General features: G+C 38.5%; 1 protein-coding gene across 2 annotated transcripts in view; it reads left to right on the top strand.

The window, feature by feature from the left end:
• UGP2 (UDP-glucose pyrophosphorylase 2) overlaps nucleotides 1-23,611 on the top strand; it is a 71,114-nt gene that overhangs the window by 18,105 nt on the left and 29,398 nt on the right. The gene's annotated exons all lie outside the window — the stretch shown is intronic.

Genomic DNA, 23,611 nt, shown 5'->3' with positions numbered 1-23,611 from the left:
GCCTGCTTTTCACATATTGTATTTCCTGGCTTCTAGACTTCTGTGTATGTCATTTCCTTGGAATACTTTGGTCTCCTCACCTATCAAAATCCTGCCCATTCTTTGAGGCTCAGTCCAAATGCCTCCATCTCTGTCATCGACCCCTAGCATAAAGTTGCTCTGAAGAAGGGTAGTGCAGTAGTATTAGAGGTACAAATCCTAGTTTGACTACTTACGAGTTTTATGTAAAATGAGAATAATACCAAGTGACTTACGTACTTTACAGGGTTGTTATGAGGCTTTATTAAGTATATGTGGAAACATGTTAAACCATGAAGCCTTTTTCAGATACTCGTGGTTATTTCGACCATAATGTGGCACTTAGCTGGCTTAAGTAGTAGTTGATTGTATGCATGTGTTGTCGTCTTACCAGACCTTGAAGCCAGGGAACCCTGTGTCCTGAGCAAATGTTTGTTGAATGGATGATCTAAATGCAGTTATTGTCTAGGGAATAGGTTTTGTTAACATAGTGACCTTTCTTCCCTGTCCTATTTGACGCCTGCTGCTTTGTAGCACTTTTCATTGCAGGTAGAAGAGACTTGGTAGAGTGGAGCAATTGTTTGTAGATAGTTCATCTCTTAAATGTCTCCAATCTTAGGTAATCTAATATTGGTTTTAAAACTGCTGTTTAGAGCAGGGGTTTGGCAGAGTACTGCGTGAAGGCTACTACACTGACTGTGTAAAATTTTATTGGAACATAACTGCACACATTCATTTATATACCATTTATGGTGGCTTAAGCTAATGGAGTCCCTCGTATTTTTTCCTGAGAAAATCTTAAATACAGTTCGTGGTTAGGAGTACTTTTATTTCCAGTATGTGGAAAGTGCTTTTTAGTTCTTAAATTTGTTAAAATTATGAAATACATGCTCATTGTAAAACAAAGCAAAAAAAAAAAAAAAAAGAAAAGAAACAAGCTAAAAAAAAAAATCCCACCTAAGCATTCACCTTGAGGAGTTTCTCATTGTTTATGTTGAAGGTAAAATTCTTCTTGCCTGTAATGCTTGCCAGTTACTGTGTGTGTGTGTGTGTGTGTGTGTGTGTGTGTGTGTGTGTGTGTAAAAGGTCTACTATTTTGGTCTTTGATTCCTTGGCCTTAGTGAATGAATTATGATTGATTTTTTCTGATTTTAAGTGTAGAATTAATAATATTTTCTCCTGAAAAAGAGTAATAAGAGAAAAGGAACTATTTGTAAATTCAGTCAGATTTTTAAAAATGTTTGGGAATAGGCCTAAAATTATAACAAAAATTTAGGCAAATTTATTTCTCTCCTCTTAAGTAACTATAATTTTTTCCTAGGAATTTATTCCTCATTGAAGTAACTTCTTTTTTGTAATTAATGATGAACCTGGGTGTAAAGGTATGGTTAATTCTTGCTTGCATACCTGGACTTTTTTGTTTTTTTTTTCCCTACACAAACTTAACTGTTTGATGATAGTGCCTACCTTGAAGGAAGGCACACAGATTTGTTACTTTCAGTATATTTTAATGTTCAAGATTCTGCTTTGCCAGTGAGAAATCTACCTTTGTTTATTTTGAGAGAAGATTGTGATATAAAGAAGGGTTTCTTGGAATAGGGATTGCAGGGTGGGGAAGGAAGGGAGGGAGGGAACAGAACCACCTAGGGATTTTTCCAGTTCAGTACCACCATCTCCAACAAGGTTCCGACAAACACTTTCAAGAGACTGTGCCTGTAGTGAGCCATAGTAACTGATAGGAATGCAGAGTTGATACAGAAAAAGAATAAGTAAATAGAATTCTGGATGTAATTTGATTTTGTGAAGTCTTTTCTCTGTTTATAAAAGTGTAAGTCTTCATTAAAAATTTCGAAACCTGGGTTTTAAGCATCTTTAAAAAAATATGTTTATAATCCTATATGTCCTTAATGTTGAAGGCTTCAGAGTTCAGAGGCAAAAGATAAGTTTGCTCTTTTATGTTCTGAGCTTCTTGAGGGCACAAATGTTACACTCTGTATGTTAACAACTTTTGCAAATAGTTCTGAGAATACAGATCATGGGACAATGTTGTTCACCTTGCTTCCCTACATTCTTCCAGCTCCCTTTCTCCCTATCCCCTTCCCTACAGATTTTCTGTCTCTTGTCATAGAGATTATACAGTGATCAGTTTTCCTCTCAAAGCGTGACTTTCTTTAGTGCACACAGGTTGTTGGTTTTTTAAAAAATATTTTATTGGGGCGCCTGGGTGGCTCAGTCGTTAAGGTCTGCCTTCGGCTCAGGTCATGATCCCAGGGTCCTGGGATCGAGCCCCGCATCCGGCTCCCTGCTCGGCGGGAAGCCTGCTTCTCCCTCTCCCACTCCCCCTGCTTGTGTTCCCTCTCTCACTGTGTCTCTCTGTCAAATAAATAAATAAAAATCTTAAAATAAAAATATTTTATTTATTTGAGAAAGAGAGTAACCAGGAGAATGAGAGGGAGAAGCAGACTCCCTGTTGAGCAGGGAGCCCGACATGGGGCTGGATCCCATGACCCTGAGATCATGAGCTGAGCCAAAGGCAAACACTTAACCAAATAAGCCACCCAGGTGCCCCTGTACACATAGATTTTTGTTTTTTAAATGCAGATGTTACTTTAGCCTCCTAACTAAAAAGAAATTATTGTGGGAGAATAGTTATTTAGAGTAATATTTCTCATGTCAGCCTTGCATCAAAGCTGTGCTCATAAACATTGTCATAATAGAGTATCTCTGTTTTTTTTATAGAAGTTGGCAAATACCAGTTGGCCATCTTGTTTTATAAATAAAGTTTTATTGGAACACAGCCTGTAGCTACTGTCCTGTGACAATGGCAGAGTTGAATAGTTGAAATTGAGACCATGTGGCTTACATAACCTAACATATTTCCTTCCTGGCCCTTTATGGAAAAATGTTACTGACCCCATCTTAGTATACTTATTTTCAAAAGTTCTTCAGTAGTTTACTTCTTTGGCCTCCAGAAAACTGATCTTAAGTACCATTTTCAGTTCAGATGATTAATTTTTAGATAAAAATATTTTTTATAAATGCTAGATTGAAGGATATGCTCATAGATAGGCATTGAAATTTTATGTTGTCACATTTTACTCACTCTTGCCTACTGTGTTGAATACTTCAGTTTAGCTCTGTCAGTAAGCATATACATGTGTTTTTTTTTTTAGTTTTTGGTTTTTTGTTGAAGTGTAGTTGACACATAATGTTACACTAGTTTCAGGTGTATGATATAGTGATTCTTAACAATTTTATACTTTATGCTGTGCTCACTACAAGCGTAGCTACCATCTGTCCCCATATAGTACTCTTATAATTATTGCCTATATTCACTGTAACTTACTGTTTAACTGGAAGCCTGTCTCTCCCATTCCCTTCCCCAACTTTGCCCACCTCCCCTCCCCTTTCACAACCATGAGTTTGTTCTGCACATACGTGTTTTTTTTTTTTTTTTTTGAAAAGCCTATTATGTCCACAGGCTCCTGGCTGGCTCAATTGGTAGAGCATCTGACTCTTGATCTCAGGGTCATAAGTCCAAACCCCACATTGGGCATGGAGCCTACTTAAAAAAATAAATAAGGAGTCCATATTTTATTGAATTATGGCTAAGAGAAAAGAACTCAATTTATGGAGTTATGATATAATGCTCTGCTCCAGTTTTGTGAATATTAACTATATAAATGTTATAATCAAGATGTATCTTGATATTTAGCTATATAAACAAAAGAAAGTTTTATTTATTTACTTATTTTTTAGGATTTTATTTATTTGACAGAGAGAGTGAGAAAGAGAGAGCATAAGCAGGGGGAGCTGCAGGCAGAGGGAGAGGGAGAAACAGGCTCTCCGCTGAGCATGGAGCCTGACGCAGGGCTTGATCCCAGGTCCCTGGGATCATGACCTGAGCCAAAGGCAGATGCTCAACCGACTGAGCCACCCAGATGCCCCCCAAAAGAAAGTTTTATAAAAATGTATTAAGGTAGGGCGCCTGTTATCACCTGGCTGATCGTGACCTCTGGTGATAATAAGGTACATTCTCAATTATGTAAAAAATGTTCTCTAAAGAAGGTTTTTTCATTTAGGTAGGAACACAGGGCCCCTGGTTGACTTGTTATTGTTCTTGTTTTAAAGCCCCCAAAAGGGTGAGGATTTATTTGTAAATGGGGAAAAGTTATATAGGGTCCAACTCTTTTTTTTTTTAAGCAGAGAATTGGCATGAAGAATATCACATAATGTGATTTTAACCTCAACAGATTTTTGGTTGTGCTCCATAAAATAATTGAGAGCTTTTCTTAGTCTATCAGTACAAAACATTAAAATGTGTATGTTTAAATGGTAAGGCATTCTGAGAAAGTTAGTGTATGTGTGCAGAGTAAAAATACACACTGGTTTTTTTTTTGGAAGTTGAATCATAGTTTATTGTGCAGCTAATGTTTGCACATCTTTTTTGAAAGACTTACTAAGGGCAGTTTGGCTGAGGATTTGACATGATGTGATGCAGGATGGTTTGCTTTGAGCATCCCTTGTTGGGTGAAAATTTCTTTTTTTTTTTTTTTTAAGATTTTATTTATTTATTTATTTGACAGAGAGATAGCACAAGTAGGCAGAGAGGCAGGCAGAGGGAGAGGGAGAAGCCCAACGCGGGACTCGATCCCAGGACGCTGGGATCACGACCTGAGCCGAAGGCAGCCGCCCAACCGACTGAGCCACCCAGGTGCCCCGGGTGAAAAGTTTCTTAACTGCAGTCAGCTAATGGTATAGCCATTAGAGACTTGTTTTCTGTGTGTACAAAGAAAAATAAGATCTTGAATGTAATAGTCCTCTACAAAAAGGAAATAGTGACATTTAAGGAAATGGCCCTGAGGATATGGCTGGATACCAACGAATCTAATCTTTTCCTTGATTATAAAGTTTTAAACTGGTAATATAGAGAACTACTAATCTAAGCAAATATATTTATACTACTTTAGGAAATATTTCTAAAGCTCTAATTCCTTACTTTTGATTCCATGATAAAATCAATAGTATTTAATTTTCCTCAGGACTACCTTCCTTCACATGCCTATATATACAGGGCCTTTATGAAGGGAATGTGACAAAGAAGGCTTATTTTGGGCCTGTTATTTTTAGTTCCATTTTGGTTACTTATTTATTTCACTACAGAAATAGTAATGGTAAATATGTGGCCATTTTAATGTCAGTTCCATGATTGGCTTTGAGAGACTCCAGGTAATAGTGTTGGACCAGGGTCTCTAACGACTGCACTTGTGTCTAGAACAGAGGACAATCTAGTCCCACAATACTGAGTTTCTTGGGAAAATTGTAACATGGATATAGATGGTAGTACCACTCTGTGAACATGCCATTGCCCCCTGCCCGACCCCTACCCACAGAGATTCTTTTTGGACTTTGGCTCATGTTTTTCAAGACCTAATACAGATAATTTTATTTATTAAAATCTCCAAGTTTATCTTTTATGTAGGTATTTTATGTCTTATAATCAGATGAAAAAATATATCTGTGAGGTTCTCCTATCTCACATCTTCAACTGTGGTACAACTATGAGGGAATTTACATTTATTTACTATGTAATAGCCCAGAACTTACAAGATTGGTTTTGGGAGAATTTTTATATAAAACAAGATGGATGGACCAAGCCTACCTATAATCCTTTCTGTCCTGTAATTCCCTGGGGATATTTTACAGTTCAAACCCACGTTGACCTTTGAACAAGATGGGTTTGAACTGTGTGGGTCCAGTTATGCATGAGTTTTTTACAATACTGTAAATGTATTTTCTCTTCCTTATGATATTCTTTTCTCTAGCTTTCTTGTAAGAATATGGTATATAATATGCATACAAAATATATATTAATCTACTATTTATATTATTGGTAAGGCTTCCAGTTAACTATTAGTAGTTAACTTTTGGGGTAATCAAAAGTTAATACATAGATTTTTGACTGCGGGGGGGTTGGTGCCCCAACCTCTCACATTGTTTACGGGTCAACCATAACTCTTTTTCCTTATTTTAGATGAGATGTGGACAGCAGACCTCTGCCTGTCCCACTGTGTAATCAAGATGAGACTGGAATGTTTATACCAGGCATCTCAACCTGGGAGGTCTTTGCAGGGATTGTAAACCCTTTAGATTTCTTGAAATTACAGGTAAAACTGTATAAATAAGCATTTTTTTCAGGATAGATTTCCTGGCTTCCATCAGATTCTCAAAGAGTTTCATGACCCATAAAGGTTAAGAACTTCTCTCTCTCTCTCTTTAACGCAGAATTACTCTTTTGAATCTCATTGAAGAAACTCTTATTGGCCTCTGCCAGTCACTAGCTGGGGCTATAAAAATAAGTCGTCTTCTCTCTTCAGCCTTTTGACCTCGAGTTTGTGGAGGAAATGGACCCAGAAATGGCTAACTACAGAGCAGGGCGATAAGCAGTTCATAGGCTGCTGTGGAAGCATCTAACTTCCGTGAGGGCTCAGGAAAGACATCCGGGTGTTATAGTCTCCTGAGTAACCTTGAGGCAAGACTTCTCTGAGGATGGGAGGAAAATTAAAGAGAAAAAAAGCCTTGAGAATAGGAGGAGTGTAGAAATAATGGGCTTATAGCATGTAGCTTATCTTCTGGTTGTGGAGCATATGGTGGGTATGTCTGCTTCCCCAAGTCTAGAGCTAGATGTTCTGTCTCTTTATCTGCCTCTTATATTGTGGCTCCTGTTCATTGGCTGAGGATCTCAGCCAGTGGGTTCCACTGGAGAGATGTCAGAAACTACAATTCTCATTGAAGAGAGAACTTAATGGTGGAAGATTGGAACAGATTTTAAAAACCATGCTTCGGGCGCCTGGGTGGCTCAGTCGTTAAGCGTCTGCCTTCGGCTCAGGTCATGATCCCAGGGTCCTGGGATCGAGTCCCACATCGGGCTCTCTGCTCCATGGGAAGCCTGCTTCTCCCTCTCCCACTCCCCCTGCTTGTGTTCCTGCTCTCGCTATGTCTCTCTCTGTCAAATAAATAAACAAAATCTTAAAAACCATGCTTCACTGTATACCTCAAACCATTTGTTTAGATTTTCCAACATTGTAAAACATAAACCCAAAATAGATTAAAATTGGAGGCTTATTCTTGTTTTGGAGGGTTTTTTGGTAATTTTGATAAACCTTAAAAGGTTAATCAGCATTTTAGCTGTTAATGGCTTTTATTTTTGAATGTCAGGTTTATTGAGGTATAAATTACATATAATAAACTTAACACTTTTTAGTGTTATAAGTTTTGGTAAATGCATACAGTCATGTAACTACCATCAAAATAAAAAATTAGAGTTTTTCCATCATCCCCAACAATTCCTTTGTGCCACTTTAAAATATACTACTTCTTAAACCCTTGCAGAGTTCTGGTTCCCATTTTACCTCTTCCCTTAAACATACAAGCTGAGCAAATATGTATCTTTCTAAAATACTGCCTTTTCCTTCATTCATACTTCTCCCAAGGAAGAGGTCAGCCAAGTTCCACCCTCACCTGGTCTTTCTCTTAGCCTTTATCCACCCACCCACATCTGTACCTTAATCTTCTATAAAGATTTTTATAGCCTGTGACCTTTCCTCCTTCCCTACTTCATTCTTCCAGGGCTGCTCCAGCAATGTGAATTACATAATTAAACTAACAGTATAATCTACACTGCTTTAATTACTGGCTATTTAGTATTGCAGAGTTTAGAGCTAGTATACAGCATAAACAGGATGATGTTAAGAGGCTTCAGTTTTATTTTTTAGGGAATTTGGGATTATAACAGTTATTTTGAAACATTTTTTTGTCCACAGACTAACAAGAGGGTTGGCTTATAAGAAACATGTAAGTTTGATTTTAGTAAAGAGCAGTCCTAGTCACATAAGCAGGTTAGGTTGAATTTTGAACCTCTTATCTCTTTTCTTAGAACTTTTTTCCAATTCCCTGGGTCATCTACCTTTGTCATCTACCTTTGTCTTTTCTAATCCATGCTGATATGGGAAGTTCTTTGAAAACTGCCACTTTAGCTGATAAGGATATGGGCCAAATGCACCACAAGGTTAACTACTACTTTTATGACTTCAGCTGACTTCTGTAAAAGGGTTATGAATATAGACCTGTTCGTAGTGTTTGAATTTTTCTTTTAATATCTGCATATATTACTTTTTTCTAAGTTTTTATTTGAATTCCAGTTAGTTAACATACAGCGTAATATTAGTTTCAGGTATAGAATTTAGTGATTTGTCACTTAAATACAACACCCAGTGCTCATAACAAGTGCCATCCTTAATACCTGTCACCCACTTAACCCATTCCACTGCTCACCTCCCCTCCAGTAACCCTCAGTTTGTTCTTTATAGTTGAGAGTCTGTTTTCTGGTTTGCGTCTCTCTTTCTCTGCACCCCCTCCATGTTCATCTGTTTTGTTTCTTAAATTCCACATATAAGTGAAATCATATGGTTATTTGTCTTTCTCTCATGGACTTATTTCGCTTAGCATAATACTCCCTAGCTCTATCCACGTTGTTGCAAATGGCAAGATTTCATTCTTTTTGATGGTTGAGTAGTATTACATTGTGTGTGTGTGTGTACACACACACACACACAATGTAATACTTTGTACACACACACATACATACCACATCTTCTTTGTCCATTCTTCAGTCAGTGGGCGTTTGGGCTCTTTTCATAACTTGGCTATTGTTGATAATGCTACTATAAATATTGGGGTGCATGTACTTTACTGGTACTTCGAATCAGTATTTTTGTATCCTTTAAGTAAATACCTAGTAGTACAATTGCTGGGTGGTAGGGTAGTTCTATTTTTAACTTTTTGAGGAACCTCCATACTGTTTTCCAGAGTGGCTGCACCAGTTTGCATTCCCACCGACAGTGCAAGAGTGCTCCCCTTTCTCTGCATCCTCACCAACACCTGTTGTTTCCTGTGTTGTTAATTTAGCCATTTTGACTGGTGTGAGGTGATATCTCATGTAGTTTTGATTTGTATTTCCCTGATGGTGAGTGATGTTGACCATCTTTCCATGTGTCTGTTAGCCATCTGTATGTCTTCTTCGGAAAAGTGTCTATTCATATCTTCTGCCCATTTTTTAACTGGGCTATTTGTTTTTTGGGTATTGAGTTTTATAAGTTCTTTATATATTTTGGATACTAATCCTTTATCAGATGTCATTTGCAAATATCATCTCCCATTCTGAAGGTCGCTTTTTAGTTTTGTTGTTTCCTTCGCTATGCGGAAGCTTTTTATCTTGATAAAGTCCCAGTAGTTTATTTTTGCTTTTGTTTCCCTTGCCTCAGGAGACATATCTAGCAAGAAGTTGCTTCAGCTGATGTCAAAGAGATTACTGCCTGTGTTCTTCTCTAGGATTTTGATGGATTCCTGTCTCATGTTTAGGTCTTGTTTGAGTTTATTTTTATGTATGGTGTAAGGAAGTACTCCAATTTCATTCTTTTGCATGTTGTTGTCTAATTTTCCCAACACCATTTGTTGAAGAGACTGTCTTTTTTCCATTGGATATTCTTTCCTGCTTTGTCGAAGATTAGTTGACCATAGAGTTGAGGGTCCATTTCTGGGTTCTCTATTCTGTTCCATTGATCTATGTGTCTGTTTTTGTGCCGGTACCATACTATCTTGATGACTGCAGCTTTGTAATATAACTTGAAGTCTGGAATTGTGATGCCTCCAGCTTTGCTTTTGTTTTTCAAATTTGCTTTTGTCTATTCGGGGTCTTTTGTGGTTCCATACAAATTTTAGGATTATTTTTCTAGCTCTGTGAAAAACACTATTAATATTTTGATAGGGATTACATTAAATGTGTAGATTGCTTTGGGTAGACGTTTTAACAATATTCTTCAGTTCATGAACATGGAATGTCTTTCGATTTCTTTGTGTCATCTTCAGTTTCTTTCATCAGTGTTTTACAATTTTTGGAGTACAGGACTTTCACCTTTGGTTAAGATTATTCCTAGGTATCTTAAGATTTTTGGTGCAGTTGTAAATGGGATTGATTCCTTGATTTCTCTTTCTGCATCGTTACTGATATATAGAAATGCAACAGATTTCTGTACATTGATTTTTTGTAACCTGAGACTTTACTGAATTTGTGTATCAGTTCTAGCAATTTTTTGGTGGAGTTTTTTGGGTTTTCTATATATAATATCATGTCATCTGCAAATACTGAAGGTTTGACTTCTTCCTTGCTGATTTGGATGCCTTTTATTTCTTTTTGTTGTCTGATTGCTGGGGCTAGAACTTCCAGTACTATGTTGAACAACAGTGGTGAGAGTGGACATCCCGGTCTTGTTCCAGACCCTAGAGGAAAAGCTCTCAATTTCCCCATTTAGGATGACATCAGCTGTGGGTTTTTCATTTATGGCCTTTATGATGTTGATATATGATCCCTCTATCCCTACTTTCTTGAGGGATTTTATCATGAATGGATGGTGTACTTTGTCAAATGCTTTTTCTGCATCTACTGAGAGGATCATATGGTTCTTATCATTTCTTTTATTAATGTGGTGTATTATGTTGATTGATTTGCAAATATTGAACCATGCTTGCAGCCCAGGAATAAATCCCACTTGATGGTGGTGAATGTTTCTTTTAATGTACTGTTGGATTCGATTTGCTAGTATCTTGTTGAGAATTTTTGCATCCATGTTCATCAGGGATATTGGTCTGTAGTTCTCTTTTTTTAGTGGAGTCTTTGGTTTTGGAATTAGGGTAATGCTGGCTTCATAGAATGAGTTTGGAAGTTTTTCATTTCTTTTTTTGGAATAGTTTGAGAAGAATAGGTATTAACTCTTTAAATGTTTGGCAGAATTCCCTGCTGAAGCCCTCTGGCCCTGAGCTTTTGTTTGTTGGAAGATTTTTGATTACTGATTTAATTTCTTTCCTGATTATCCGTCTGTTCAAGTTTTCTATTTTTTCCTGTTATAGTTTTGGTAGTTTATATGTTTCTAGGAATTTAACCATTTTTTCTAGATTGTCCGATTTGTTGGCATATAATTTTTCATAATATTCTCTTATAATTGTATTTCTTGTTGGTTGTTATTTCTCCTCTCTCATTTGTAATTTTCTTTATTTGGGTCCTTTCTCTTTTCTTTTTGATAAGTCTGGCTAGGGATTTATCAATTTTATTCATTTTTTTCAAATAACCAGCTCCCAGTTTCATTGATCTATTCTTTTATTGTTTGTTTTGTTTTGTTTTTTAGTTTCTGTATTATTTATTTCTCCTCTTTCTTATTTCCTCCTTTCTGCTGGCTTTAGACTTCATTTATTATTCTTTTTCTAGCTCCTTTTGGTGTAAGAGTTAGGTTGTTTATTTGAGATACTTCTTGCTTCTTGAGGTAGGCCTGTATTGCTACATACTTCATTCTTAGGACTACTTTTGCTGCATCCCAGAGATTTTGGACCACTGTGTTTTCATTTTCATTTGTTTACATGTATTTTTTTTTTAATTTCTTCTTTAATTTCCTGGTTGACCCCTTCATTCTTTAGTAGCATGTTCTCTAACCTCCATGTATTTGTGGTCTTTCCAAATTTTTTCTTGTGGTTGACTTCTAAGTTCACAGCATTGTGGCAGAAAAGATGCATGGTATGATCTTAATCTTTTTGTACTGGTTGAGGCCTGATTTGTGACCTAGTATGTGATCTGTTTAGGACAGTTTCCCATGTGCACTTGAAAAGAATGTGTATTCAGTTTTAGGATGAAATGTTCTGAATATATCTAAGTTTATCTGGCCCAATGTATCATTCAAGGCCATTGTTTCCTTGTTGATTGTCTGCTTAGATGATCTGTCCATTGACGTAAGTCGAGTTTTAAAGTCCCCTGCTACTACTGTATTGTTATCAATGAGCTTCTTTATATTTGTTACTGTTTTATATATTTGGGTGCCCCCAATTTGGGGGCATAAATATTTACAATTGTTGGATCTTCTTGCTGGATAGTCCTCTTTATTACGATATAGTGTCCTTCTTCATCTCTTATTACAGCCTTTGGTTTAAAATCTAGTTTGTCTGATAGACCTATTGCTACTCTGGCTTTCTTTTGATGTCCATTTGCGTGGTAAGTGTTTCTTTATCCCTTCACTTTCAATCTGCAGGTGTCTTTAGGTCTAAAGTGAGTCTCTTGTAGGCAGCATATAGATGGGTCTTGTTTTTTATCTATTCTGACACCCTATGTCTTTTGATTGGAGCGTTTATTCCATTTACATTCAGAGTTATTATTGATAATGTATTTGTTGCCATTTTATTACTTGTTTTGTCATTTCTGGATATTTTTTTTTTTCCTGTTCCTTTCTAGTCTTAGTCACTTTTGGTCTTTCCTTCCCACTCAAAGAGTCCCCTTTAATATTTCTTGCAGGGCTGGTTTAGTCGTCATGAACTCCTTTTGTTTTTGTCTAGGGAACTATCTTTCCTACTCTTCTGAACAGTACCCTTGCTGGATAGAGTATTCTTGGCTGCAGATTTTTCCCATTCAGCATGTTGAATATATCATGTCACTTTCTTCTGGCTTGCCAAGTTTCTGTGGAGAGATCTGCTGCTAACCTCATGGGTCTTCCCTTGAGAGTTACGGACTTCCTTTGTCTTGCTGCTTTTAGAAATTTTTTTCTTTATTACTGTATTTTGCAAATTTAACTACAATATGTCTTGTTGTTGGCCTGCTTTTGTGGATTTTGATGGGAGTTCTCTGTGCCTCCTGGATTTGGATATTTGTTTGCTTCCCTAGGTTAGAGAAGTTTTCAGCTATAATTTCCTCAAATAAACCTTCTGCCCCCTTTTCTCTCTTCTTCTGGGACTCCTATGATATAAATGTTACTACATTTGATGGAATCACTGAGTTCCCTAAGTCTACTCTTGTGATCTATCGTTCTTCTTTCTCTCCTTTGTTCAGCTATATTTTTCCATAATTCTATCTTCTATATCACTTATTCATTCCTCTGGTTCTTCCATTCTTGTGGTCATTATATCCAGTCAGTTTCAAATCTCAGATACTGCATTTTTCATTTCTGCCTGATTGTTTTTTTAGCTCTTTTATCTCTGTGGTAAGGGTTTCCCTGGTAACTTCCATGCTTTTCTCAAGCCCAAGAAGTATCTTTATGATTGTTGCTCTGAATTGTGCATCAGGCATACTATGCATATCTGTTTCAATTAGATCTCTGGCTGTGATCTCCTCTTGTTCTTTCTTTTGGAATGAATTCCTCCATCTTGGTATTTTGTCTAGGTCTTTATCTTTTTCTCTGTGTTAGAAATCCTGTTATGTTTCCTGCTTCTGTGAGTAATGGCTTTATGAAGAAGAAGTCATATAATGTCTAGGGCCTGGTGCTTCAGGAAATGTCTCTGGTGTGTGCTTTGTGCTCTCTGCTGCTGTGTTTTGGCTCCTCTATCCCTCAGGTCAGTTGTCTGCTAAGGCTCTTCTTGCCTGCAATGGAGTGTTTGAACCTTGGCCAGAGTGTGGCAAGTTTTAACTAAGGTGTGCTCTGGTCTGCTTATTAAATGAGACCTGATGCTATTTCCACTAGACTGAAGCTTTGCAGAACTCTATGGTCGGTAGTTGTGGTGTGTGCAGGGGTTTGTGCTGGTCTTCTGAGGAAAGGGCCCGCTGCACTGGTCCTTGGGCACACCTGCCTGAAAAAAGCAGTACCAGCAGAGCACAGGGGGATGGAACCTAGTGAAAGCAGGTTAGGCAGCCAGTGTTGGTGGTGTGCTGTTTACTGAAGTTGGTTTATGCTGAGGGTCAGGGGAGGAAAATGGTGCCAGCCAGCTCCTTTGTCCATGGAGAGGGAAGTCTGTGCTTGTTGTTCTCAGGGAAACCCTCCTAGAAGAGCAAATAATTGAATAATTTCCCCCTCATGCATCACAGGTGTTTTTCAGATTGCTGTTTTCACGGTGTCTGTCTCTGGGTTGCTTGCTGCCAGGAGCAACGCAGTACACTTTGGGCTCTATTGAAGTCAAGCCTACTGACTTTTAGAACTCCACACTTTTGGGACCTGGTGTGGTAGGGACCTGCATTGGTCTTCTGGGTGAGGGTCTTGCCGTGCTGGGACCAATGCACGTTTGACCCAGAAGGGTAATTGTGCCAAAGTGCAGGAGTGTGGGATTTGCAGCAAAGCAGGCTAAACAGCCAGTGTCTGACTTAGCCACCCTCAGCACTTGTCTCTGTGCCTATGCTGAGGTGGGTAGTGAAATGGTGTTTGCAGGCTCCTTTGTCCTCAAAGAGATAATGCCACCTCTCACAGATGCACTTCAAGAAGAGGGAACAGTCTTCCCACCGTGTATCCTAGATGATCCTCAGATCATGCAGTATGCCCCAGGGTTGCTTGCCTGCCTTCTCTCCAGGAGTAGGTCAGTGCCCTCAAGTGGCTATCCCAGCCAAGGCCACGAATCTCCAAAACTCCACTCTTTGAGCCGTGCTGGTTGCAAAACTCACAAAAATCAGAAATTCAGCCCCTCTCATTTTCCCAGCCAGTGCCTTTGGGGAAGTGTTCTCCTTGTGCAACCAGGGCTCCCTCCTGTCTGCAGGACCTGAGATTCATTTCTTCCCCAAACAATGTCTCTGTACTTCCTACCTTCCTTGATGTGGTCTTTTCCCTCCCTCTAGTTGTGCAGTTTGTTCTACAGTCCTCAGGTCGATTCCTTGGGTACCTAGAATGAGTTGATAGTTATCTGTGTATGAGTGACAAGGCAAGCCTAGGGTCCTACTACGCCACCCTCTTAGCTCCCTCTGCCTGTATACATTACTTTTGCCCTTTGCACTTAAAAAATACCCCAAAGTCTTGGAACTTCCTAGAATTTCTATAAAAAATTGTAGATTACAGTTAAGTTTTAGTGGGCACCTTCTCTTCAATAGTTACCTCCTACTTCATGGGATCACTTGCTATCTGTAACTACCCTGTTTTTTGTTTGTTTCTTGTTATTGTCATTTGAGTTTTCTGCTAATTCTTTTATTGTCATCTCTTTAGTTTACTGGGTTTAAAGTACACAGCTATAATGAGAGTATTACCATTTTACATCTTTTCAGCATTTTGGAAGTTGCTATAGTTTTTAATGGGAGGTCAGTAGGTATGGTACTTAAAGAGGCAAAGATAGCAAAACTAAAAAACAATGCTATAAGTAAATACGTAAGAACTGAATAAGTGAGAAGTGATTTATAATGTTTTTTTTAAATTTTATTTATTTGACAGAGGCATAGTGAGAGAGGGAACACAAGCAGGGGGAGAGGGAGAAGTTGGCTTCCCACCGAGCAGGGAGCCCGATGTGACTCGATCCCAGGACCCTGGGATCATGACCTGAGCTAAGGCAGACACTTAACGACTGAGCCACCCAGGCACCCCTATAATATGTGTTTTAAATAACTTTTTAATTTTAGATTAGTTTGACTTATAGAAAAGTTGCAAAGAAACAATGTTTTTAACTAGAAACGTTATATAGCTATTCAAGCTGGGTTTTTTACCTATATACTATTTTTAAACTTCCTGCTGAGTCAAAAGAAGCACAAAATAATTTCTGAAAGTGCTGATGGAATTTTTATCCCAAGCTTAAAACGGAAAATAAATAAAAGATAGCTGAGAAGAAACATGGAAATGACAGAGGGGTACCTACTAGACTAAATATGGAAAATGATGGAAGTAAACCATTAAACAAAGATTTCTATTTATAGATGGGCATGTTTAAGATAAGTGTCTTCATTGTACATAGTCCTAAAGCCTTCAGGAGATTGGAAAGTTTTCTTTCAAAAGCGCATGAAAGAAACACCAACCCAAAAGTTTTTGTTTTGTTTTTTTATTTTTTAAAAGATTTTATTTATTTGACAGAGAAAGAGAGAGCAGCAGAGGGAGAGAGAAAAGCAGACTCCTTGCTGAGCAGGGAGCCCAATGTGGGACTGTATCCCAGGACCCTGGGATCATGACCTGAGCCAAAAGCAGACGCTTAACCAACTGAGCCACCCAGGCGCCCAAGTTTTTATTTTTTAATGAATTGAAGCTTTAAACATTTTTCATTTTAAAAAAATACATCGGGCTCCCTGCTCGGCGGGAAGCCTGCTTCTCCCTCTCCCACTCCCCCTGCTTGTGTTCCTGCTCTCGCTCGCTCTCTCTCTCTGTCAAATAAAATAAAATAAAAAATCATAAAAACCTATATAGGCAAAGCTCTATATGGCTAATATTTATCATCAGTGTTGGGTGCTTATATGTTGTACTGAATCCTTTATGTTTGTGATCTCATTTAATATTCACAATAGACCTGGAAGAGAGGCCACTGTTATGCTCATTTTACAAAAGAGGAAACAGAAGTTCAGAGTTAATAACTTGCCTAAGAGGAAGAACCCTGATGTGAACCAGGTAGTCCAACAACCTGGTTCTTTGGTACCCCTTAGTTACAGTAATGGAGCTCTTCAGGAAGTATAGAATCTCTAGAGCACAGAATGTGGTGTTCTTTATGTGCTTATCAGTAATATAATAGCAATATTAAAATAATAGCAATAGAAATAATAATGGCAAACATTTATTCAGCACTAATGTGCCAACCATTGTTCTCAGCTCTTTACATGATCCTCACACAACTCTGGGAGCTCACTATTATCTTTGTTTCACAATGGAAAGCTCCTTGAGAGTAAGAGGGATTGAGTTGTCCACATAACTTTACTAAGCTAATGATGAGTGGCAGAACCAGAATTTAGGTCCAGCTCTGTCCGAGCTCAGACCCTTAACCACTACGTTGTGTTATAGAACAATCACCAGTTGCCATCAGTCAAAGACTTGAAAGTCTTAAAAGCATAGCTTTCCCATCATATTTCCATACCTTGAGTAGAACTGTTGAGTAGGCTCCACTCCTTTCCTTAGAGCTTAAAGTACCTTCACTTCTCTTCGATGTTCTCCCAGCAAAACATTTAACAAATACTTACTGAAGAGCTGCTGTGTGGTGGGCATTGATCCAGGCACTGGGATACAAGTGAACAAGATAGACAAGGGCCTAACACTCATTGAACTTCATTCTAGTGGGAGAGAAAAAACATAAATGCATGCATAAGTGAGATAATTTAAAGATTAACTTCCTATTGCTGCTTTCCTGGCCCAGGCTTACCCTTAGCAGTCACATCTCCCTGGCTGAAGTCTTTGTTGGGTTTACCTGTAGCACTACATGAGGCTATTGAAGTCTCTTTTATTCATTACTTTTATTATACAAAGTTATCAAACATGTACTATTTTAATTATTGGAAGTAAAAAAAGACAGTCACTTCTTTTAAAGAGCTTACAATTTTGTACAGTGCTTCCCAACCTCTCTTGTGTAGTGATATATATAGAAAATTAATGGGATAAATATAAGAGGTTGTTTAGCTGGGAGGGGTGCACTTTTGCTACCTCAGGTTCTGCCAGCTGCCTTGAGGGCTAAGGGAATCAACAACACAGGCATGCAGTAGCAAATTGGTTTGGAATTTTTGATTTAGTGGGGAGATGTTGGCACAAAGATATGTTTATAGTACAATGGAATAATTATTGGCTATGAGGGTAGTTCTTTTTTTTTTTTTTTTTTTTTTTTAATGAGAGACAGAGAGCATGAGAGGGAGGAGGGTCAGAGGGAGAAGCAGACTCCCTGCCGAGCAGGGAGCCCGATGCGGGACTCGATCCCGGGACTCCAGGATCATGACCTGAGCCGAAGGCAGTTGCTTAACCAACTGAGCCACCCAGGCGCCCCGGCTATGAGGGTAGTTCTGAAGACACTTCACTAACTGGCTTCCACCTAACCAACTAGAGAAATTAACTGATTCTCCATTTTCTTTGAATACCTGGGTCTGCTCTTTATTGTAAGTTGTCTCATTAGTAGAATAGCTTGTTCACTAAAAGATAATTTGTTTATTCCCAGACTTGTTCATACTAGTTATATTTGTTGTAATGGCATAATGTAATTAATTTTTTTGTAAACTAATGAAGTGGGTTTAAAATTGTTATTTATGAAAATTGAGTTGAAAATTGCATAAATCTAGAATGATCTTTGCATGAAGACTGTTTTACAGATGACTATGTTCTTGGTCCACTTTGAAGAATTGAAACTGGAAATCACAGATGGTATATTTTTGGTGTGGTTTACATAAGATGATATACCTCTAGTCAGGAAAAGATCTTTGTGAATGAATGAACAAAAAGTTGATATAGTTTATGTATTTAAAACTTTTTCATGATTCTCTGATTAGACTTATTTTTTATTTTTTTTTAAGATTTTATTTATTTATTTGACAGAGAGAGAGAGCGAGAGCAGGAACACAAGCAGGGGCAGAGGGAGAGGGAGAAGCAGGCTTCCCGCCGAGCAGGGAGCCCAATGCGGGGCTCGATCCCAGGACCCTGGGATCATGACCTGAGCCGAAGGCAGACGCTTAACGACTGAGCCACCCAGGCGCCCTTATTTTTTAAATTAAAAATAAAATTTAAACCTCTCCAGAATGTTTTGAATAAATGGGTTTCTGGTATTTGTACCAAGTGTAAAAGGAAAAGGAGCAGCTGGGGAGTTGGGAAGTTAGGGATAGAGGTGATGTTAGAACCGAGGCTTGAAGTATAAGTAAGCATTTGCCCAAAAAGTCAGGTGGACATTTCAGGTTTAAAGGCCCAAAGGCACAAGAGAGTGGAAAGTGCTCTGTGAACTACAGTTTTTATAGTACTGCTGGAGAGTAAGAATGGAAATGAGTGAGAGATGTAGGTAGACAAGGAAGACTTACCTTGTATAGAGATCAGGTCTGCATTTCATTGTCAGGAGGGATCGATTTGGCTGAGCTAAGATGATGGAAAATACAGGAGATGGGAGGTCCTTAGCCTTATAGTAGGCAGTTGGAATCTATTTTTATGAGGCAGGTAAGAGGTGGCTGTTCTTTAAGTTCTTATATCCTAAACTCCAAATTACGTAGGAAATTCAGACTACTTAAAGTTCTTGGTCACCATTACAGAAATGGCTACATTTAATTTTTGCTATTTTGTTTTTGTTTTTAGCTACTTTTATCAGGGCTAACTGACCTTGTAGTTTAGTTTCTATATATTGATGATGTGTATTGAGCAAACTTTCATAGTTTAAAATATCTAATCTCATGATCTTGGGCTATAATATTCTCAATCATATGCTCAGTCAACAGGTATCTGAGCAGTTAGTTACCTCATACTCAGTGTCAATCGCTAATATATTCCACCATTACAAAACCAACTACATGTATATACTGAATTTATTCTCTTACAGTGTATTAACACTTCCCCCCCCCCCCCCCAGTTTAGCAGCAATGGCAGTGAAGTCAAGAACACAGACTCCAGAGTTTTATTTATTTATTTTTTTTAAAGATTTTATTTATTTGACAGAGACACAGCAAGAGAGGGAACACAAGCGGGGGGAGTGGGAGGGGAGAAGCAGGCTTCCTGCTGAGCAGGGAGCCCGATGCGGGGCTCGATCCCCGGACCCTGGGATCATGACCCGAGCCAAAGGCAGACGCTTAACGACTGAGCCACCCAGGTGCCCTGTGACTCCAGAGTTTTAAATCCCAGCTTCATTACTTTGTAGCCACATAACATTGGACAGGTTATTTAACTGTGTTAAGCCTCAATTTCCTTACTCATGTAAAATAGACATAATATAAAAAGCAGGATTTTAGTGAGGATTATTGAAAATGCAAGTAAAGTATTTACTATATGCCAGGCACTCTGATAAAGACTCGGTAAATGTTTGTTATTGTATATTCAACAAATATTTATTAAGTACTTTGTAGATATCAGGTGCTATCCTGGGTACAGTAAAAACAACAGAATTATATTAAGATTACAGACATAATTCCTTTCTAAAATTCTGTAACTTGCTTCTTTAACCTTTAGGATGGCAGGAGGTCTGTACTCTGTCAAGCCAGTGAGAATAAACAACATAATGTCCTCCATAATGAAGATGATTAGCTGTACCATTTCTGTTTGAGTTTTATTGAAGATCCACATAGTGAAAGCCCTTAGGGTATGTGTGGAATTGTATTTAACCAGCAACTCCATCCACTTTTATAGACTTTTTATCTACTAAACTCAAGATGTATGTGATGGGTTGGCCTCATCTCAGCGGACTGTCATAGTTATTAAAGGAATCAGGTGCCCATTCTCATACTGTGTGGAACTGTAGGTACCTAAAGGGGTGTGTGTGTGTGTTCATTGCAGGGTGTCAAATTCAATGAGCTGGGGAGCTTTGCAGAATGTTACTGGCATTGGATTGTCAAAGCTTAAGTGAAATAGTAGGAAGGATGGCTGACGACCATTAGGATTTGTTCTTTGATCATCTGTCATTGAGCAAGGCTTTTTCCACTTTGGAAATCAGATGTTTTTTCTTAGTTTTTTTTTGATGGTGGGAAATAATGACCCAAACTCATCACTTAAAGGAAATATATTAGTAGAAACAGTTGACAGGAGCCAGAGGGTTGGGAGTTTGTACAGTTGTATCAGTTTGTGTTCTTTCTAGAGATTCTCCTATAGTTGGACATGTAGGTTGATGCTAATTTTCTCTAGTATAAAAATCCTGGGTGAATTAAGATGGTGGAGGAGTGGGGAACCCCAATTTCATCTGGTCCCTGGAATTTAGCTAGATATCAAATCATTCTGAACACCTGCGAAATCAACTGGAGATCTGAGAAAAGAATTGCTGCAATTCTACAGATAGAAAAGTGACCATTTTTTGCAAGGTTAGGAGGTGCAGAGATGTGAATCTGAGGTGATATACTGGAAGATAAACCACAAGGGAGGGAGCCTCCTTAAGCCGGGTATTGGAAAGTGTTATAAGCAGCAGATCAAAAATTGGAACTTTTAGAAGTCTGCCTGAAAGGTGCTCAGGAAGCAAGGGTGGAATCCCAGGTGGGACAGCAGGGTCTCAGGAACCCCCGGGTCACAAAACAGAAGGGGGTGTCTGAGTGTGGCAGAGTTCCCAAGCATTGGAGCAGGGAAGGCAGCTGAAAACAGCAAGTCCAGGCACCAGCTTTCTGCTCGGTGTTGCCATAAACCTCAAACCACTGCATGGTCGGCCAGCCGCTCTCTGAGCAGGGGCCCAGGAAGCAACAGAACTGCAGCAAGACCCACCCCCCCACCGCCTCCCCGCCGCCTCCCCTAGGAGGAGCGGTGCGGGTGAGTACCGCAGGAGTCTGTAAAGTTGGGAGATTCAAAATGAGGTCCCCTGCCTGAGATAAAAATGCTCAGTCACAGGCTAGGTGAAGAGTTCGATCAGAAACCAGGGAGATAAGAGCGATTGACTGCTTTTCTGTGAGGGTGCACTGAAGAGTGGGGGGTGCAGACTTTCAGTTCTGGGGCTAGAGATCAGGGTGCTGCCATTTTCATCCTCCAAACTGGTGCTGAAAGCCTTCAGGGAACCGAAGCCACATAGAGCAATCCAGAGCTGCTTACACTGAGCCCAGCCACCTGGCAAGGGTAGTGCAATTCCACCCAAGCAAAGACACCTGAGAATCAGCGCAACAGGCCCCTCCCTGAGAAGACCAGCAGGAACATCTGGCTAATACCAAGTTTACCTGTGAGAGAACTGCAGAACTCCAGCTCTTGGGGAAAACAGTACATAGCATTCATGGCATTTCCTTATGATTCTTTAGTCTTTCATTTTTAAATTTTTTTCCTTTTCAGCTATTTTATCAATTCTTTTTTTAAGTCTTTTTTAATTTTTATTTTTACATTTACATTTTATATATTTTTCATTTTTGGCTTCCTTTCACTGTATTCAACTTTATTTTTGTGTCTTTCTTTCCTATTTTGAAATCTAGTTTCTTTTAACAAACAGACCAAAATAGACCCAGGATCTAGTTTATTGTTCTGTTCACCTTCTGTTTGATTTTATTCTCTCTCTTTTCTTGGAGGAGAGGGGGGTTTCTGTTCTCATTTGTTTAGTGTATATTTTTCTGGTGTCATTGTTGGTATTTTTGTATTTTCTCTCTTTCATCTTTTTTTTCTGGACATAATGACAAGACAGAAGAACTCACACTAAAAGAGAGAACAAGAGGCAGTACTCACTGCCAGGAATGTAATCAATATGGATATAAGTTAAGATATCGGAGCTAGAATTCAAAACAATTATAAAAATACTAGCTGGGCTTGAAAAAAAGTATAGGAGACACTACAGAATCCCCTACTGGAGAAATAAAAGAACTAAAATCTAATCAGGTTGAAATAAAAAATGCTATTACTGAGATGCAATAAAAAATGGAGGCTTTAACTGCTAGGATAAATGAGGCAGAAGAGAGAGTCAATGATATAGAAGACAAAATGATGGAGAATAAAGAAGCTGAGAAGAAGAAAGATAAACACTACTGGATCATGAAGGGAGAATTTGAGAGATCAACTATACCATAAAGCGAAACAATATAAGAAAATTTGGGGTCCCAGAGGAATAGGAAAGAGAGAAGGGTAGAAGGTTTATTTGAACAGATTATAGCTGAGAACTTCCTTAATCTGGGGAAGGAAATAGGCAGTCAAGTCCAGGAGGCACAGTGAACCCCGCCCCAAATATCAATAAAAATGGGTCAACACCTCGACATATAATAGTGAAGCCTTCAAATTTCAGGGATAAAGAGAAAATCCTGAAAACAGCTCAGGACAAGAGGTCCTTAACCTACAGGGGTAGAAACATTAGATTGGCAGCAGACCTATCCACAGAGACCTGGCAGACCAGAAAGGACTGGCATGATATATTCAAGGTGCTAGATGAGGAAAAATATGCACCAAGAATACTTTATCCATCAAGGCTGTCATTCAGAATAGAAGGAGAAATAAAGAGCTTCCAGGACAAACAGAAACTAAAAGAATTTGTGATCACTAAACCAGCCCTGCAAGAACTATTAAAGGGGATCCTTTGAAGAGCAAGCCCAAAAGTAACAAAGCCCCAGAAAAGAGACAATATACAGAAACAGTGACTTTACAGGTGATAAAATGGCACTAAATTAATATCATTCGATAATCACTGTGAACGTAAATGGGCTAAATGCTCCAATCAAAAGACACAGGGTATCAGATTGGATAAAAAAACAAGACCCATTGATATGCTATCTAGAAGAGACCATTTTAGACCCAAAGACACCTCCAGATTGAAAGTGAGGGGATATCATGCTAATAATGGACATCAAAAGAAAGCTGGGGTAGCAATCCTTGTATCAGACAAATTAGATTTTGAACTGAAGACTGTATTAAGAGATGAAGAGGGACATGATATCATAATTAAAGGGTCTATCCAACAAGAAGATACAACAATTGTAAATATTTATACCCCTAACTTGGGAACAGCAGTTATATAAAGCAATTAATAACAAAATTTAAAAAAACATTGATAATAATACAATAATAGTAGGGGACTTTAACACTGCACTCACTGCAATAGACAGATCATCTAAGCAGATCAACAAGGAAACAAGGGCTTTGAATGACAGACTGGACTAGATGGACTTCACAGATATATTCACAACATTCCATCGTAAAGCAACAGAATACACATTCTTCTTGAGTGCACATGGAACATTCTCCAGAATAGATGACGTACTGGATCACAAATCAGGTCTCAACTGGTACCAAAAGAT

This window comes from Halichoerus grypus, chromosome 10 (genome assembly GCF_964656455.1).
Source record: "Halichoerus grypus chromosome 10, mHalGry1.hap1.1, whole genome shotgun sequence".
NCBI classification, from domain to species: Eukaryota; Metazoa; Chordata; class Mammalia; order Carnivora; family Phocidae; genus Halichoerus; species Halichoerus grypus.
Note: the sequence above shows the minus strand (reverse complement) of the source record. Positions and strands in the feature narration are given on the sequence as shown.